Source organism: Cataglyphis hispanica, chromosome 12 (assembly GCF_021464435.1).
Source record: "Cataglyphis hispanica isolate Lineage 1 chromosome 12, ULB_Chis1_1.0, whole genome shotgun sequence".
Taxonomy (NCBI): domain Eukaryota; kingdom Metazoa; phylum Arthropoda; class Insecta; order Hymenoptera; family Formicidae; genus Cataglyphis; species Cataglyphis hispanica.
In genome coordinates, this window is record NC_065965.1 from 1,648,227 (window position 1) to 1,661,334 (window position 13,108).

Here is a 13,108-nt window from a genome sequence, read left to right on the forward strand (position 1 = left end):
GTTGTGGTTGCGGTCGATCACGATGCGCATGCCGTAGCTAACATCGCTTATCGAACATCTTCCGAGACTAATTGATCGTGTGTCTAACCATGATCATCTGTTCATCCGTTTATCTGTCAAACGATCGATGCAAGATCGATGGAGCAGCATCTTGATTCACTTAATACAGCTCGATCGTGTAAGATGCAATCTCGAGGCGGTACGCGACACGCCGCAATTTCTCCTGAACGATAATAAATAAACAGAGAATCATATTTCCTTTTTCAATTCTTTTTTTTTCAATTTATGTGAATCCGATTAACTGCAATTAATTTATCGACTATTGGATTCAAAATTTATTTTGCGCAATTAATTAAACTCGAACGATATCAAGCCATTAGCCGAGTTTGTTTTCAGTCGGAATGTCGAAGTGTTGCCACAGCGATGTTCAATACAAATAATTTGTAGCCGACGCATTTGCATATACGCGCGAAAACTTTGTCGCGGCGAATATAACCGAATGAGACGGAGTTTTGCCGGAGAACTCGAAAGTAAAATAAAAGTTTGCTTCATTAAGGACTAGTTACCATGAAGACATTGAACTGACGTACCATCTTCCTCTCATTGCTCTCCGCTTTTCGTCTTACTACTAGCGTCGTTTCAGTTAGTAAAAAACTCGTCTCCGCGCCGAAGAGAAAGGAAGAAAAAAAAAATAGAGAAGCATGCGAAAAAATTCTCAAGTCGGAAAGTTTCGATTGCTCATGGCAGACGGTCTCGATTCAAAATTACAATCAAGATTTGAGAGAAGGCGAGAGACGGATCAAAAATCAAGAGATTCATCTCCGACCGAATCAAGGCAATCTTTTAGTCGATATGAGGAACGGGTCGTTCTAATCTGGCCATCTCAACCGAGTATCTCCCTCCTCCTCGTAATTAATTCCTTAATCAGAAAACTTTCTCAAGTAGTGCTTACGTCTGAAGCGGTTTCGCGACTGTGTTGGAGTTTCTACTACGCGTCTCTCGAATATCAGCGATTTTCTAGAAACGCGCGCAGGCGATGACGTCTATAAACGGAATGCTCATATGTTCGTGGCACGGTTTCGTTGAATTTCGTGTTGGTTTCTATCTCTCTCTTTCCGACTCGCCTCTTTAAGCCTCATTACCTTCTGCAAACAACGCTTCCGCTAACGACCATGGTAAAACAGATATTTGTTAAGGACATTCATTAACTCTTGCCTGCGTGATACGAATGGTACGATAATAAAATTATTAGCCTCATTTCTCCAACGATCTTATTAAGCCTTATAAAAGGCATCTTTGTAATTTATAGATATAAGCAAGCGGCGATTTTCAAAAGGCACATCAAACATGATTCATTATTTTTTACGAGCAAATAAAATGAAATTCGTTTCATGTTAGTTTCAATTGCTTATCGTGAGTTTTATAAGCGCGGACGCGATTCGCATAACGAAGCCCGTTCTTTAATCTGCCTGATAACCCGACAGAGTCACTTTACGATCGGTGACGTCGCATCAACGCCGTAACGCCATAACGTTTGCACACTCGGATGCTCCTGCGGCGCGTCACTAAAGGGAGCTGCTAAATTTAAGCCGCCCCGTCGGCCCTTTCTCACAAGTTTGCACGCTCGTCTGCTGTCCGTGAGTCGTGCTCTGACGGACCGGATAATTGTCCGCTGTCGGATTAGCGAATATCGCTTCCAGAGAGAGTTCGTCCCCGTTCCGCTTGCCAATTATCTCGCCCCCCCCCCTCCCCTCCTCCTCCCAACCCCCTTCATTCTGCGCAGCTCCTCCTCCGCCAGACGAAGCGGCGTCTTCGTGTTTTCGAGGCACCATTTGCCTGAAATGATTAACGGAGCGGTGGCGGAAAACGACGCGAACTACTTGGCCAGCCTAAAATTATGCCTAGAAAAAAGTACGCCGGAACGGATGAATCCTCCTGCGAGCGAGGCGCTTTGAGGGTTAACGTCAAGTGTCGCTGATCTAAATTTACTGCCGACCGTGTAAACGACACGGGAGCCCCCCTTGACATACCGTAACATTCACGGCCAGACTCGGTGTTCATACGAGTAGCATGAACGAGCTGTAAGTGACGGCTGCTTATCTATGCTCCGCGATTTCTCTCCATTCATCGCGGCTCGATCGTCGTTGTTGCCACGGCACGCTTGATCGACGATTTCATGAAGAAATATCGTCTCTCCGTAGCTATTTTATCCCGATCTCCGTCTTGCAACGCCCATCTGTTTGCCGAAGCTTGTAATGAGTCAATATATGGGAAATTATCAGATAGAAACGCGATATTGTGTTCGAGATGAAGGTGACGACACCTTATCGGCCTTTCGACTCTACCAATCGAATCATTTTCTCCTCAGATTTTTTTGCGAGGCTTATCTGAGAAAGCGTTCGTCGACACCCACCTGTTCGCGAGCTGGTCGCATACATTTAGCAAAGATGAAGGTGGAGGGGAAGCGAGCAACGAGCAGAAAAACACCTTCGTCCGGCATAAGCAGGATGATAAAGAGGCGAAGCGAAACGCATTACATGCATCGCGAGAAGGCTTTTTGAAAGAGAACATTAAACAGAATCGTTCGGACGCCCGTATTTCTGAAATTCTATTCATATGCTGATTCGACAATTAATCGAGTTGTAGTTTATCCTGTTCTCTTATACATGGACATAAATATATTTATATTAACTGCTGACGGATGGAAATTTGAAATTCTAATAAGCCTCTTCGAATTGGAGATCTCGTTGAAATTTCGGATTTCAAACCATTGGTAAGAAAGAGAGAGAGAGAGCGTAACAGCAGCACGATACCAGAGTCGGATGATGTAGGAGATGGAATAGAGAGAGGGAGATGGGGAGAGAGAGAGAGCAGATCGAAGGTGGTGGAAAAAGAGGAGGTGAAGGGAAGCAAGAGGAGTCCAGCTTGGAGCGCGCTTTCTTCTGCGCGCTCATGCGAGAGAGCGCGAATGAGATTGCATCGCGGCGGCTGGAACACCACCACCGCCAATTGTAGCAACGCCGGGGAGCAAGGCACTCCATTTCTTCCTCTCTCTTTCAGTCATTCACTAGAGCCCATTGCGTTTCCATTGTATTTTTCTTTTCCCTGTGCACGGCGTTTTTATTGCCGGCGTATGAGCTCCCGTGCGTAACATCGTCGGCCTGAGTCGACGCAATATCCGTCTCTTGCCTTACATCGGACTAACCAACCACTCGCGAACCTTCGTCCGCGCATGGTCGAGCGCGGATGCAATTGCGTACAGGAGAGCCTACCGTGATATCGGCATAGCACCAATTTCTTTTATCCATGCATTCGATCATAAACTCTATTGGAGTCATCGATTAAAACGTAAAAATCTGATCCGTTATCGGAACCGTAAATGTATATAAATTATTAAATAAAGTGTGACAAAATAATTTTCTTTGCTGTAAAAAAAAAAAATAATAGCTATCATTAAAATAGACATATAGATGTATTTAAAATAAGCAAAATTTCAATGAATAATATAAATGGATGTCAGTGGAATTGATATCATATTTGAAAGCGTATTCTCTTTTCGCGATGGCTGTCGAATAAAGTTTGCTCTACGACAGCTGACGATATAAAAATGTCGTTGGGACAAGAGATATTTTATTCATGGCTTTGGTATATTTCGGGCATATAAATCTATCAGGAAGCGCGGCAGAAAGAAGATTGGAAAGGATACCTTCTATGGCTTACCGCCTGTCAAGCTGACTGTGACGTCGTCGATTGAGAAGAAAATTGTCGGACCATCGAGCATTAAAGTTTTCTGAAGCCGCGAGGATATTCTGCTATATACAGAAAGAGGATCTCGGATTATCCTCGTTTCGTGGGCGGAGAAACTAACGAAAGACTTTTAAGACGCCGGTTCTCCGTCTCGATACCTTCTCCGAGATAAAGACGGCGGCCAGCGCATTTTCTCGCATCGCACGCGCGAACTTTTTTTCCCTTCCCTCTTTTGTGTCAGTTCTTCTTGACGGAGGGCGTTCTCAGGATCGCGACCCATCCAGAAAGATTAGCTTTGCCTGCTAAATAGCAACATCCCATTCATCGATTACTGTGGTTCTTGGAAATTTTACGAATAAAACAAATATTTATTATCTGTACATTTCTTCTGAATCATTGCGATGGTAAAACTTTGAAAAATTATACTTGTATGAAAAATTCAACACATTCTCAAAATCTATAAAAATAATAAACTCCACACACGCGGGTAATTTTTTTTTTATATCACGATCTTCCGTCATAAATTTTGATCGTGTTCGATCGGGAAAACCTTAGTTTCCCAGTCGATGGTGTCAAGTTTCATGCGGTTTGACGCCTTTGTTCGATGAAATCGCGGTAACGTATCAACACCTCGAGTCATCGCCCTACCAACGATCAGTTCTCTTCCCCCATAGTTATCTAGTAATTCGAGATTCCTCGTTCTACCCTTGATTCCACCCTGGATCTCACGTTGCGTTCCGTTTCGGATGAACACGTGTCCGCGCACATTTGTCCGTTTGAGGAATGTACGAAACGCCGACAGAGCATGCGAGCAGACTTGTTCCGTACGTTTGTAACGCGAGATGCGCCTTCATTACCATTGCTACATTCTATTGTAAATCTGCATTGAATAATCTCTTGTTTTCTCAAAAGTTACGGCGCTTATCAGCAAACTATTATATAAATAAATTAATAAAAAATTTGGTTCTTTATTTAGACACATAAATTATTATAAGAAATTCAACATGTTTTTTTTTAATTATGTGACATATTTTTCTCATACGTTGTGCGAAATGACATTAATACTAAAATTGTGAAAATAATTCTTAACAATATTATTCCGGAATTTTATTATTTGTCAAAGTTTTAATGAATCGTACATTATTAAAGTCGACAATGACGATGAAGTTTCGTGCTGACGCCGGTCGGTTTCCTAATTTACACCTACGTGCTAACCGATGCGTTTCAGTTTAGATTACGCTTTAAAACGTAATTAGAGCCTTGCAGTTTGCACAGTCCACGTAATCACGGCCGCAGCAGCAAATACGGTACGCGCCCTTACTGACCACAATGCGTTAATTATCGCCGGACCGAAAGTGAGCGCGCTGAAATTTACAATTCCGTTTAACATGCCGCGCACGAATGCAACACCGGGGCCCCCCCGAGTGAAAACGTCGACGCTTTCACGTGAAAACGAGCGGAACGATTTTCGAAAATCAACGTCACGCGGCGATGGATAGCGCATAAAACGACGGACAAGGCACGAGGTGATCCTCCCTCCTGTTACGGACACGCTCATGCAAGTTGAAGGGGGGCGAAGGGGGGGATGATAACATAGGTTTTTACTATTTATGCCATGACGCGGTTCGAAAATGCAATCGTTTTGGCGTGGGCGCCGAGCGATGCAATTACAGCGAGAATTCTAGGCACGCCGGGTTTGATACCGAACAGCCCGCACGCCACAGATACGTCGTGCCTTTGCACGAAAACAACCCCTCTGTCCCTCGATCCGACGCCCTCCTCTATGGTGGAAGGAGGTGCCGGCTGAAATTCCAACCGGATGCAGCTCCCAAAAAGCGTCTGCCTCTATGAAGCAAATCCGCGCGCGCGGCTATTGGGATAGAGAGAGAGAGAGAGAGAAAGCGAAAGAAAAAAAGAAACGGCTCTCTCGTAAGTTATTATTGCTCACCGCCGATCAATCGCGTAACCGGATTATAAAAGCGTATGCTGATTAATTTGAATCGATAATTAAAATTGACTTGAGGTAAAAGAACGTATGTATGGTTTTCTTTGCGATTAATCAACTCGGATTGTTTTAATTGTCACTACTTTTAATCATAGAAAAATATTTGTTACATAATTTATATGCATATAAAATTTGCAAATAAAAATTCCGACATTAAAAAATTTCTGCGTCATAGAATACACGTACTCGTGTTGTATAAGATATACCGAAAAGATAACGCCTGAGATATAATGTAATGCTAGCTAGCGTTGCATAAAATACAACGTAATCAAAATACTCGGATCAAATCCGAGTCACGCGTGTAATAAAAACCGCGCGCCGTTTTGTGGGAACGAGACGAATTCCACGCGTGATATTTTTTGCCTGACATAAAATCATCCTAGTCTCTTCGAAAACGGAAAAACGGTTGTCGGAAACCCGAGTGGCGAGGCAACATTTGTCTCGGTATGGAAAAAGTTTGACGTCACTGTAACATCTTCCGCGCTCGTCTCTCGAGAATCTACGCTAAAGTGCTTTCCGGTGAGCGGAAAACAACAAACGCGAAAAATAACACAATCCGTAATCACGAACTCCTAATCCAAATGGGAAGTTAAAAGATGGTCGTTCGCGTTTATACGCGTTGTTATACGATATGGTCGAACGGAAATCTTCTTACGCCACATGGAAAGAGCGAGCGGGAAGAAGAAGAAGAAGGAAGGAGGAGAAGGACCGAGAATGGAAAGATCTCGGTCGGAGTCGGGCGAGAAAGAAGGCGTCTCTAATAAGAATACCAATCGCAATAAAGTAGGATTTGCATTTGATAAGCATCGTAAAAAAGCGCAGCGTAAGGTTATTACGTATACATCCGCCAACTACGACCGGCCTACGCCACGATGTTCCGCGGCCTGAAATACCTCGTTTGCCGTAGCTCAAGCCGAAACTCAGCTCTCGCGATCCCAGTCTACGACCGAATCACGGGGTGGCTTAAGAAAAAAAAATGACATCGAGAATGGTGGCCGTATTGCTGACTACGCTACTTTCCTCGGATTATCGGAGCCGCGTGAGAATCCGTGAGAAAACGGGCTTTAAGATCGTCGTATATCACGGAATGTCAAAGTTTTTGTGTCGTAGCCGACACAAAACATATAATGACATTGGAAAATGTAGTGCAACAATGTTTATATGTGACAACAATCAGTCACGATAATTATATTCCGATAAAATTGTTGAAGACGCATGTATATCTGAAACGCGCTCGCGCACAAGGTTGAGACATATCATTTTTCAAAAAGTCAACCGTAAAGTTACGGGGGCAAAATGACGAAGGATCAAGATGTCAGCGGTTCTGACAGAAAGCTGGAAAGAAGATACAATGTGGTCGGAGGATGATTCATTCACGCGATGGTAGTCCAGACAGATAGCTGGACGCCCCGCAGGGTTGGAACAGGAAGCCATTGTCGCACACGATTCTCGAAGCTTGTACGTGTGTGTATGCGAATGGGGAAGGAGGGAGGCGTGTGTTTTTTACTCTCAAGCGGAACGTATATGCACGCGCGACGCATCGAACCGCGTCGCGTGCAAATGTTGCTTTTTGAGCCATGTCGACGCGTACCGAAAAGTAATTATTGCGCACGCGACCACGCATAGAAACGCTGCTAATATACAGTCTGCCTATGACAGGAATAATATTGACCAATCATTCTTTTACCTTGAATAATTTTTTATCTATGATTAAATCTCTCTCTCTCTCTCTTTCTCTCTAAAATAATGATGGTAATTGACAAAATAATTAAGATATAAATGACAGTACATAAAAAGCGTTGATATAAACGTTACTAGAATGATCGATTTTATTTTCGCTGCTAATGAGCTGCCTTTAAACGTTCATCTGACACGTCTGGTAGTGTCTCACCTACCGGAAGTGTTTCTTCGGATCCCTAACGAAATCCAGCGGAAGCCTATTCATCTCCTTCGTTCAGGGATACGAAAAGATGGAAAATGAGAGATAAAAGGAGGGACAGTTGTTTCGCGGCGGGGACTGGTAAGGTTCGAGACACTCCTTTTCGCTAATAGCATGCACGCGACCATCCGGACCACACGTGCACAATAATGGGTAGCACGCGTGGGTGTATGCGTGTGTATTGCTGCCAGCCGAGTAGAGCGAAGCGGAGCCGAGTCGACCAAGCCGGTCGACCAAGCGTGGACCGGGGGTCTGGTTCCCAAATTTCTACCACTCCATCTGCTCCTTGTTACTCGTGGTTATTAATTAGCCTGAGCCGGTGAAAGAGAGCTCGAGCCCCATCGACACGACGCCGCATCGTCGAAATTGTGCGACTTACCCTGCTCGACTGAACATCCTTGTAACTCGACGCACGTTCGAGGAGACATCGAGTCAGCTGGTATCGCGATCTCGATGAAGAAGCGCGCTCGCAAATCTTTAAAGGCGCGCGTACGTCTCTGAGGCTTGCAGAAGCCGATGTACCGGACGCCTATCGCGTGTGAAGTTTGCGAGGGCGCAATTAACTCTCAGAACGGAAAGTACATCGGTTGCCTCGAGTATCGTAAACGTTCCTCTCGCGTGTCCCGCCTCTGGCTTGTCCACCCGACACGAGATAAAACGTGTCCGCGTTGTCGAGCATCGCGCCGGACGAGAGTCGAGCGCGATAATTGCCAGTTGTATTTCTCTCTCTCAAGCGCGAAGTCGGAGAGCATTCTCGCCTGTGGAGATTTTAATTGGAGGCTAAATGCCTTCTTTCGCAGTGTAACGTGGCGGCGTTTGACCGCACTGTGAAATCTTCTTTCACCGAAAAGAAGGTCGGTGATAATTTTCGAAATTATGATATAGTCGTTTTAAGTAAAAATACTTTACAACAACCAGATTATTTTTCAGTGAGCTAAATGCTGATCAGAATTTCAAAAAGAAATTTAAAGTGTACGACACAGCGACAAACAATTGTTAAACATACAATTAAATTTTAAATGTAATATTTGGGCCTGTATATTTCTGCTGTATATTTATTTCTTCTTTACTAAGCGCATCGATTATCAGTGACTCTCGATATAGACGCAAGAGAAACGCGCCGATGAGGACAAAATGTGGAACAATTCGACATTCCCATCTACGAATCGAATAACACGCACGACAAGTATTCGAGCTTCACATCGAAATGGTCCCCGCATCATCGCAGAGATGTACCGAAGGGGGAAGAAAGGGGGGGGGGGGGGCTTACACGGTTATGCACCGACGTCGTATCTATCCCGCATTCTCTCCCAAAATCTCCCGATGATGGTGCAAGCGGCCTCTCGAGCCTCGAGCGCGGCAGGCTCGCTCGCAGAAATGTAAATACCGGCCGGCCAATCAGTCTGATTGATACCATTCGCTCGAATGCTCGTCATTCACCGAACGTATATAACCGTTGCCGTAAGGCACAACCGGCGCAATACGTTCCTGAATCGAGGCATTGTTCGTATACGGGCGAATATGCGCGGCAATATATATACACGCGTATGTATCGCAGCGTGAACGCATGCGGGATGCTTTGAAAAACGTATCGCCAATATTCTTTTTCGGGCATATCGCGAATCTTTTAATTCATCTTCTTAATATGCAATCGCGTTACTCAATTTAAGGAGGAACTAGATTGATCAGCTATGCCAAAAGTGAACAATTTTTTCATTTTTATTTTTTTTTATTTTTTCATTTAAAATATCTTTTGTTTTTTGGCTAAAAGTGCTTCGTGTGTGTGTGCGTGCAACGTCAAATTCATGAATCTCAAAAGTATTAAGTATCTATATAAGATTTATTAACTTTTGATGTAATGGATCTGTGCAACTCCTTTTTAATGTCACAGAATTAACATTTACGCATTTCATCTCAGTCGACGCATCGCCATTTTACCCACGTGCTATGTTTCAAGGTTCTGACAGTGGCATTAATCTTATTAACGTATTGCGTAATTACAAGCTCGCGGACGATTCGTGTAGACGTATTCACGTGTATTCGATATACACCATTTGATTACACGAAAGCACGCCGACGCGACGATCCCGCATGCTGATCCCTCGCGACGCAAATTGTTGCGTGTCAGCAGACCATTGTTATGGCAATGAACGTTTCTGCTTTTATATTCCAATTTTGAAGGGTACTGCAAATTGGCCTACGCTAATCCTAATGCGCGTTTCATCGGGCAATTTCGCAGAAACGTTATTCGGAAAATCGTTTGCGTATAAGGCTGATAGAAAATTTTGACCGGGACCCTCCACCTATATCCGTCTATGTAATTTGTTTAGCTTCTCTCGGCACGGACGCTTTCGTGACTTTCAACGCGTAATTTCCTATCGAATTGTACATCGCAATTTTACGGCCACGCAATATCGTATAATTGGAATTAAATGTAGTAGTTACGATAATTACGGCTTGCACAAATCGATGTCAGACGTCTGCTTATTTCCCGCGAATCCCCTTTGTTATTCTAAGTAAAATTCTTATTAGATTTACGAGACACGATGAATCGTTTCAAGAGCAATCGCATTATTAGAATACACGTTACCGCGAACAAGATCAATCTTACGAAATGAAGAAATTCCACTTGTAGATACGTTTCTTGAAGAGAGAAGTCTGATTAAACGCTTCCAGAACGGAAATGGGATTCATAGGTAAAGACAATATCCATCGTCGCAGACCGGATAACACGTTCAGTCCACGGAGTTGTTTACACGAGGGCCAAAAGTCGCCTGAGCGAGAGGAAAGAAACTAAGAGTCCCACTCGAGAAGATGAAGCGCAATGTCTTCTGGCTCTCTGTACTTCTGTTTGCCCTCCTCCTCCTCCTCCTTTCACTCTATCGTCGCGATCTTTTCTCCTCCGTCACTCGCCATGAAAAAGAAGAATGGCCGCGGGGAGAGGGCCAAGAGCTCGAGCTCTCGCAGACGCAGAAAACACCGGTTACGAGGCAGCGCGCTTCTAATCTGGTTTAACTTGTTTACCAGCCCTCGATAAAGGAGCAATGCAATCCGCGCGCGAATTTCACGTCGGCCTCCTCGCACCGTGCTCGCCTGAAATCTGACTTGAAATTTATTACGGCGGTAAATATAGAGGCAGAGGGTGGGTGAATTCCGGTCGCTGGTTGTAGAAAAAAAAAGGCGAAGAAAAGGAGAGACGAAGGTGGGGTTCGATTGGAGGAAAAGAGGGGGCACGATTATTTGGGAAGACGATTAAACCGCATCGTAACACGGCCGGTTTTTCCATCAAAGGTTTTTCGAACGCTCTTTCGAAGTCTTCGTCAATCAAAATGCAGCTGATCTTTCTATAACTGCCACTCGATATCGCCTAAACCACGACGACGACGACGACGACGACGACGACGACGACGACGACGACAATGAAGAAGAAGAGAACGATGTCGGCAATGTCGGTGTCGATGTCAGTGTCGCAGGATTCGTTTTAACGAGATCGCTCGAGGGGATTCATTGAGACGCCGGCTGCTTCTTCGACGGCCACGTGACTCCTCATCCATTCTTCCTCTCCCTTTTTATAGCCCCGTCGTTTTATTATTCGCCTCTTACTTTCACTCCGTCTACTCCGCGTCCTCCGTACTCTTTGCCGCCGTCGACCTTCATTTTCTTCTTCCCCGAATTCTCGGCATTATTCAGCAGACGCACGTCTCTTATCGAGGATGCACGCACGTACTGACTACCTGCTACGACGACTGCGACGACGACGACGACGAAGACGACGTCGCCGTGGAGTCTGTTGAAATTTGCAATAAAAAAAACGTCTCGCTATCGAAGCTAGCTAGTTGCACAGATGAGCTTAAAACATATCGTTATTTGTTGCTACATTACAATAGAGATATGATACAATTTTTATTTCATATCTTATTACAAATTTTTTATGATTTTTTTTGTTAACCACGAAATTGAATCCATTATCTCCTTTCGTGTATTTTTTATTTTTAGCACATTAAATAATGATATCTCAGTGATCAATTCTTTACAACTGATAGATGATCAATTAATGATTTCATATATCTGTATATCTTCCATAATGTACAGAATGTTTTAGGTCAAGTTAGAGAAACTTTAGGATCTTATAGGAAATTGAATTTGGAACAAAAAACTTCCGTAAACATGGATCTGAAAACGCTTTGATAAAAGATTATAACTAATAAATAGCATTAGCTTATTTCGTGAATTAAACTGATTCTAAATGTTCATGTTGGAAATGTAAACAAAAGTGCCTATGTGATCTACGAACACTACAAATGTATATAGTGTTTACATAAAGATGTTCGAAAGTTTGTTTTCACAGTTTCTGTTTTTTTCGTTTTGTATTGAGCTTGTTTTGATTTTCTTTTGAACGCCTTATCAGAACTTACATAAATGAAAATAAAGTAATTTAGTTTGTCGTTTAATTTACCTATCAGATTTATTTTATTATTTTTCTCAGATAAATAAAGGATTATTTTAAAAAATCATCAAATAAACATGATTTTTTGACGTTTATTAGTTATAACTTTTCAACGAATCGTTTCCGGACCTATGTTAGAACTTTTTTGTACCAAATTCAATTTCTTATAAGATGCTAAAGTTTCTTTAACCTCATCTGAAATACCCTGTATAATCTCAGAGGGAAGCTTGCTTCCTACTGCTTTATCTTTCAGCGTGTTTTTGCGAATAATGAATTGTGATGTAACAAAGTATTAATCGACGCTGATTGAAATTAACAATTTTACTGATATATGTCGATAATATCGACGAATATGAATGGAAGCGTCGTTGAAACAAAATTTTCATTCGCTGCTAAAGCGCGCGGACTGGATTACCGTACTCGCGATACCATCTCGTATTAAAAGCACGAAACGGTCATGGAAAGCCTATGGTTATAAAGTGCTCGTCTCGTAACACTCGACGAATACGCTCGTCCAATCGAAATTTTGATTACGCTCGCGTTACTGATTGTGCGCGTCCCGCGCATTATAAGCTTTAATCACTTTAATTACTTATTGCATGTAATTAAGCACGGTTTATTGCACTCGTGCTGACGAGCGGCCGTTGATGAAAACAGCCCGTTGACGCGTGACGGCGCATTTACGTCCGTCAATGGTACACGTAATGAAACTTGGAGTCGCAAATTCTATCGAATCAAAGCCAGACTAATTGTCAACATTATTTCGATGTGTAGAAAATCGGCGGTTTCATTATGTTTATTACCGTGCTTCGCGTACCCATAAATTAAATATTTATTACGTAACTCGCGCGACTCTTCACGTGTTGCGTCATCCATCGCCCTTTATACCATTGATCCGTTATCGATCACTAGTGTAAAGTCATCATTCCTATCCGTTATCCTCGTTAAAGCCATCCCGAGCGTTTATATT

The 13,108-nt window shown here is 43.2% G+C and overlaps 2 protein-coding genes across 18 annotated transcripts in view; one reads left to right on the plus strand and one right to left on the minus strand.

The window, feature by feature from the left end:
* The window catches only part of LOC126853364 (discoidin domain-containing receptor 2-like), a 182,037-nt gene that overhangs the window by 133,006 nt on the left and 35,923 nt on the right, over window positions 1–13,108 (plus strand). The window contains exon 1 of one of the 7 annotated variants that reach the window (XM_050599026.1): window positions 8,469–8,545. The exons of 5 other annotated variants lie outside the window; for them this stretch is intronic. The gene's annotated coding sequence lies outside the window, so the exon portion shown is untranslated. Of the gene's footprint in view, window positions 1–8,468; window positions 8,546–13,108 lie in introns of those variants that run through there. One more of the 7 variants, XM_050599027.1, reaches the window with a different exon arrangement.
* LOC126853381 (uncharacterized) overlaps window positions 1–13,108 on the minus strand; it is a 372,343-nt gene that overhangs the window by 80,269 nt on the left and 278,966 nt on the right. The window lies entirely within an intron of this gene.